General features: G+C 34.2%; 1 protein-coding gene across 1 annotated transcript in view; it reads right to left on the bottom strand.

Moving 5' to 3' along the window:
- The window catches only part of LOC118747679 (triple functional domain protein), a 183585-nt gene that overhangs the window by 89883 nt on the left and 87318 nt on the right, over nt 1-6384 (bottom strand). The gene's annotated exons all lie outside the window — the stretch shown is intronic.

Raw genomic sequence — 6384 nt, forward strand, 5'->3', positions numbered from 1 at the left:
GGCACTTACTATAAAACCTTCTGGTCCTCATATTCAAAAGTGCAAAAGTGCAAAAAATAAAATACAAATTTATGGCATGTCGCTCATTATCGAATTCTATAATAAATAGCTTTTATTACGACCCTTTTCATATCGTAAAATGTGCACGCTCATACATACATTCATACATTGTTTTCCACCCACAAGCAAGTGAATTCCATAGAAATTGTGAATGCCGCATATTTCACTCTCGTTTATGGGGATGGGGGACTGGCCGCCACGCCATTTCACTCGCTCCCTTACCCCCACGCAATTATTAAGCATCATTTTTCTTTACACAGAATCGTTTGTTATGCGTGCCACCTACCAAAATTAAGCACAAAATGCGTAGATAAATAAATATTTTTGTTGGTTCTACGAATTCAAAAATCTTACAAACGTAAAAATGCGAGAAATCTTTGCTACAGGTATTTTCATTTTCATTTTTTCATTTTGATATGAACTGATTTGTTTGTATTCGTTTTTGTTTTCTTTTCTTTTGTTTTGTTTTATAAATGTTGAGGTATTGCATTTATTTAATTTAGACAATGTATTCATTCGCCTGATTTCCTTCCATGAAAAATTAGATAAGTGCATACAACTTGTGGGAAGTAGACACTTAATTGGGAAGTCTTGTAATTGATATTCATGCTAGGTTATCAGTTCGTCGGAATATATATTTTTATTTTTTTATGTATGTTACCGCATAACTTTGGACCACGTCAACCGATTTCAAAAATTCCGATCATTGGATCATGAGATATATATATATATTTTTTTTTTATATGAGGATTCAAGTCGGTTTTTTCTTCCTAAAAATTACTTGTAATAGAACAGATTGTCTGATGTAAGTCCAAAAGTAGATATGGTACCAAAGGAAGAGGTAGTCAAGCAGTGACAGGTAACAGGATCAACGGAAATAAGATCAGATTATTTTCGTTGATCTTTTTACCTGTCACCAGTCCACCAACTATCGGAAAGGTATGCACATAAAAATACATATCTTCTTTTTAGGTACGTTTGTCTACTTCTAGGTACAACTTTTCAGCCAATAGGTACATTATGAAAACTTAATATTCATCACTAGTGCGAAAAATACTAATGTGACGTCAGCGAAAGGGTGGATGCTGTTGACAAATAGAGGATTAGCAGTCCACGGAAGGCGCCACCTTTGTTTCGCTGCATCGTATCTTTAAGTTAACGGCCGCGAAATAGTCAAGGGCGGTCAGCATTTGATGTAACCAACTTGCAACTAACTAACTTTGGACATAAAATATTAATAGGAAAAACCAAATTATTTTATTTAATTTTTTTATTTATTTACTTTATTTATTTTATTACATTTCATATTTGTTTACATATTCCCATATGGTCCCATATTCGAACTCCGTCAGACATAACTTCAAAATGATAATATGAAATTTCGATCTTCCTTTTATTTGTCCTAAATTCGAAAAAGTATTTGCGAAGTGCAGGATATTTAAATAGAAACGCGTTTAAAGAAAATAATCTCCTGCATTACTCCTGCATTACTTGTTTTTGTAACTAACTACAAGTTATATATTTTATAGAAATCCCGCAAAAAAGCTAACTACAAGTGGGTTATTTTTTATCAATTGATAATTTTCTGCAGGGTATTGACTTTAGAAGTTTTGGACATCGTTGAAGTATTCAATCCTATACGTAACAATACTCGTATATATTGAAGTGCACTTATCAAACAGTGTTTTTTTTTTTAGCGCAACAAATGTTTTCCGTTGGACTAGCTTGATCGCTACTAAATTCCTTATTTTTGTTCTCTTATCCCGTTGCGTATGTACATAAATCAAACCAAATGCTTGATCATTAAGAGATTTTCGATTTAACCAGGCGATCATTTTAAGCTGAAAATTTGTTTATTTTTTTTTTGGAACTTATGTCGCCAGTAATTTTGCCTCAGGGAATTAAAAAATTTAAACTGAGAAACAATTTTTCTCTTCTAATATTTATTTTTAGACTAAAAATTTAATTAACGAGTCTCTGGGGAAATACATATTGACGTGATATCTTGATAATCTTAATATTTTTTATGTTTGATAGTGTATATGAATATATTTTGCAATGTTAACAGTGAATTCAGAAAGTTTACACACTTTTATTAAATGTTTGTGGACATTAGGTTGGGTCTTATAAGGCACTTAAAAAATGGGTTTAATGGGTTGGCCCCTCAGTTAAGTCTGGTATTATCAACTCATCATTGGGTACAACTAACATGATAATTGGCGTATAGAGATACAATTTTGTGCAACAGTTTTTAATATATAAGTATGAGAAAATTTAAAATCGAATAACAAGAACCACCCTACTATTTATACATACATACGTTATAGTAGTTTTTCCTCCTAAGCAAATGCTCAATATTTGCAAACCAATTAATTCAATTACTGGCTGCGGTATGGCATATTCAAAATATAAAGAAATATTTTAGATAAAGTATGCCATTTGCTAGCCACTATTTACATTAGACCGTACCACCTTACACGCAAAAAAAGTTCACAGTGCACCTTCGAGTCTGGAGCCCATGTGGGTTCCGGGTCACTGCGGCATAGAGGGGAATTGTAAGGCCGACGAACTGGCACGACTTGGCACGAAACTTCCTTTTGAGGATATAAACGACGAAATAGGAATACCCTTGCAAACTTGTAAGCTACTTATCTCCGAGAGGCTTACTAAAGTAGCGAACAGCAGAAAGTGGCAGGACGAAATCACCTGCAAAACTGCCAAACAATTATGGCCGGTGCTCAGCACCAAACGGACTGGCCTACTTTTGAGTCTAAATAAGCCCAATATTGGATTATTAGTATCCGTCATAACAGGACACTGCCTAATTGGCAAGCACGCCTATCGACTTGGCCTACGTTTACATGAATTCTATAGAAGTTTGCAAGATGAAGAGGAGGAGGAAACGATTCTCCACCTGTTGTGCCAATGCCCTGCTCTATCCAGACGAAGACTCTCCACTCTCGGTAGGCAATTTTTCGACAACTTGGAGGACCTTAGATGCGTAGTAAGCAGGGATCTTCTAAAATTCGTTCAAAGTTCAAAATGGTCTAAGGAGGGTTTGGGAGTTGCTGGCCCAACATGCGGCATCACAATGGGCCCTGAGCCTAAGTGTGTCTTATAGACGACCGCGACAACCTAACCTAACCTACACACATGTTGTAAGAGTTTTTTTTTTAAATATTTCTACTGGAATAATTGATATATTTCCTTAGCTAAAGTGTAGTACTTTTTGGCAAGCTTTAATTTACTGGCATTATGGTTGTGCGCTAGGATGATAAGAACTGATATCTGGGGTACTAGAAGAGGAGAGGAGGGTACTTGAGGTCAATGATTTTTGGAGCAAAAAAACATTGCCTTCCCAAGACAAGAACGTCGATATATCACGTTTTAAGATTCGAAAAATGCTAAAACTTTCCGCAAAGAACATTTTTTTGGAAATTGCCTCCAAAAAATACTTCAGATTCGAAGGTGTACGGCGAACTTTTTTTTTTGGTACGGTGTAGTGTACATTGAGCGTATCTGTTAAACGAACATAATCGGCACTTTTTTTATAACTTCGTGATTTGATGTCCGATTTCTATAAACGGCACACCGTTGTAAAGGTATTAAAAAAGCTTCATATTTCCCCCGGAATAATATTTACTGAACACGGCACCCTGTAATAAATTGTAAGAAGATCAAAAATATAGAAACATGATCAAAAGCACCTTGGGTATATAGCCAAATTGGGGGCCGAAAAGAATTGCTTAAAAATTGTATCAACGGATTCAAAATAATGAAATTTTTTGAGGCAATACGTTTCCAAAATATTTTGGCGGAAGTCCTAAAATATAATACATTTTATAATTCTGTTGAAAACCCCGCAACTTTTTTAGTGGCGCACCCTAATGTACATAAGTAGTTTTTGGTCTAACTAACTCAAGTGAATTGAAATTTTGCATCACAGTCCTTTAACAGCTGCTTTATTTTTCATATTTCTCGCCATATGTATATATAAACTAATCCTTAGGCGAGAATGGTTAAATCTTCTTTCTACAGCTAACATATGTATATTAGACTGCATTACCAAAAATTTTTTAAAAAAATCTGCATCAAAATATATAAAAATCTTTTGAATGGAATCGTAATAATGAGATTGATGCCGTTTTTTTTTCAAAAATTGATTTACGAAAAACTTGAATAGCTGGGCCAAAACTATTCTTATTAAGACTTGTGGAAAGGTATTTTCCTATCTTTTTATTTCTGTCCAAAAAAAAAGTCATTCATGTCCCAATTTTTTTTTTTAAATACCAGCCATCTTAATTCGACTCGGAATAACGCTCGTTCATCCTGCCTTTCTCTTTCATCCTTTGAATAAGTTTATTGGCAAAGAAATAAAAAGGGTGGGAAAATACCTCTCCAATGATACCTCACAAGTCTAAATCGGAAGAGTTCAGTTATACAAGTTTTCTCAAACTAATCTTTGAAAAGAGTTAAAAAAACAGCATCAAAAATCGCATTATTACGATTCCGTTGAAAATTTTTTTAAATTTTTAAAAAATATTTTTATGCAATTTTTTTAAGTTTAAACTGTTGCATTTTATTGTCATTTGAGGGGATTTTTGCAACACAAAATATTTAAGAAACTATTTTTATTCATAAAAAACTCCATTTTTGGAGCTACGTATTTTCAAATCGGCGCAGCTCACGTAAATTTTAATATTTTTCCGAAATATTTTGGTGGACGTCTTAAAATAAATATAATAGATTTTATAGTTCCAATGCAAACACAGTACGGATTTTTTTTTTGTATGGGGAGTGATGCAGTCTAATGTACATACATACATACATCTGTACACATGTATATGTCAATCGTTTGTTTACACGCATAGTTAGCTAAAAAAAATATAGTTTTGTGTTCTGTAGATTTTACACAAATACGCGAAATGAGAAGCTATGTTTGCTCAGTCATTCATTCATTCAAGTTCAGTGAAATAGTAATTTAGTGCTTATGAAAGTCGTATTTTCCTTCCACTTGGAGGCCATCCAAGAAATGAAACTTTTTTGTTTACATACATATATGCGAGATGCATAGAAACTTTGATAACTGTATGCGTATATGTATACTTACCTATTTTTTAAGTGGGCGTACTTTTCGTACGCAAATTTCATTTTATTTTTTATGGAGCGCTCTAGGCGGTTGACTAAGTAGGTACTGAGCTGTGAAGCCTGCAGCTATGAAAATAATAGTAAACATTTCTAGCTGCCTTTGGCAGGAATATACAAAGAGAAATAAAAACATGTAAGGACATCGTTTTGCCATTCTGACAGACTGAAATCTAGTGGCATTTTGTATAATTAACTTTTTCGAGAGCTTTGGGTTTTAAGCTAGCTAAAATGCACTTCATAAATTTCTAAAATTAATTTAGGTAAAAGCAAATATTTATCTATATTTATATTTAAGCATAACGAAGGATGAAGTTTTTTTTTCAGCTAAGGTTTAAAATAACATGAGCAAATGAGTTCAAAGACTTCTTAAAAAAAAAAAGTTATGGGTTATGTACGAGGATGGATGAATAAAATTTTCCTCATCCAACATTTCTACAATCCTCCTATGCTACACCACGCTTCACTTGAATAAGTACATTATTTTTCTTCAGGAACCGGGCTTTTATATTTACCTTTGGGAAAAGCTTTTTGAAAGTCATTAAAACGATTAGTATTAGGCACTACTAATGTCGGGAAGACTATTCTGGAGGACTTTTAAAAAAATTAATTTTTTTCGCTCGTACATAGAAGTACATTCGGTTGTTTGCCATTACTTGCCGCGAGACGACCGGCATGGTAGTTGCTCTAACCAGGGAGCGAACGTTGGTCCTACCGAGTGGTAGTGAGCACCTCTAACCATTCTGCTACCGCGGTCGCGAATTCCGGTCACTTTTATGGCTCTTTTGATACGAATTGTTTTTTTTTCTAGATAAAAAATTCTTCTTTTTTACCACCCTAATGTGCATACATACGTGCGTAGGATCAACCGATCCATCTTCAAAATTAGATTAAAGTGAATTTTCTCCGATGCCGACACAATTCTTCAATAACAGCGCATTAAAGATCTCAAAAGAGTATAAGTATGCTGTTAGAATTTAATTTCTTCCACTCCTTCCACAGCCCTATAGCACTTTACTGCCGCACTGCTATCCCCATTGTGTGTGTTTTGTGTTGTGTACTTTCGAATTCTTGGAGTGACGTTGTGACGTTAGCCAAGGACAAATTGTTGGGCGTTTTCCGACACATGCACTCATGCAAATATTCTCTCAAGCATAAACTTTTCACCGGGGAATGTAA

Source organism: Rhagoletis pomonella, unplaced genomic scaffold (genome assembly GCF_013731165.1).
Source record: "Rhagoletis pomonella isolate Grant_MI unplaced genomic scaffold, Rhpom_1.0 Rhpom_scaffold_00012, whole genome shotgun sequence".
NCBI lineage: Eukaryota > Metazoa > Arthropoda > Insecta > Diptera > Tephritidae > Rhagoletis > Rhagoletis pomonella.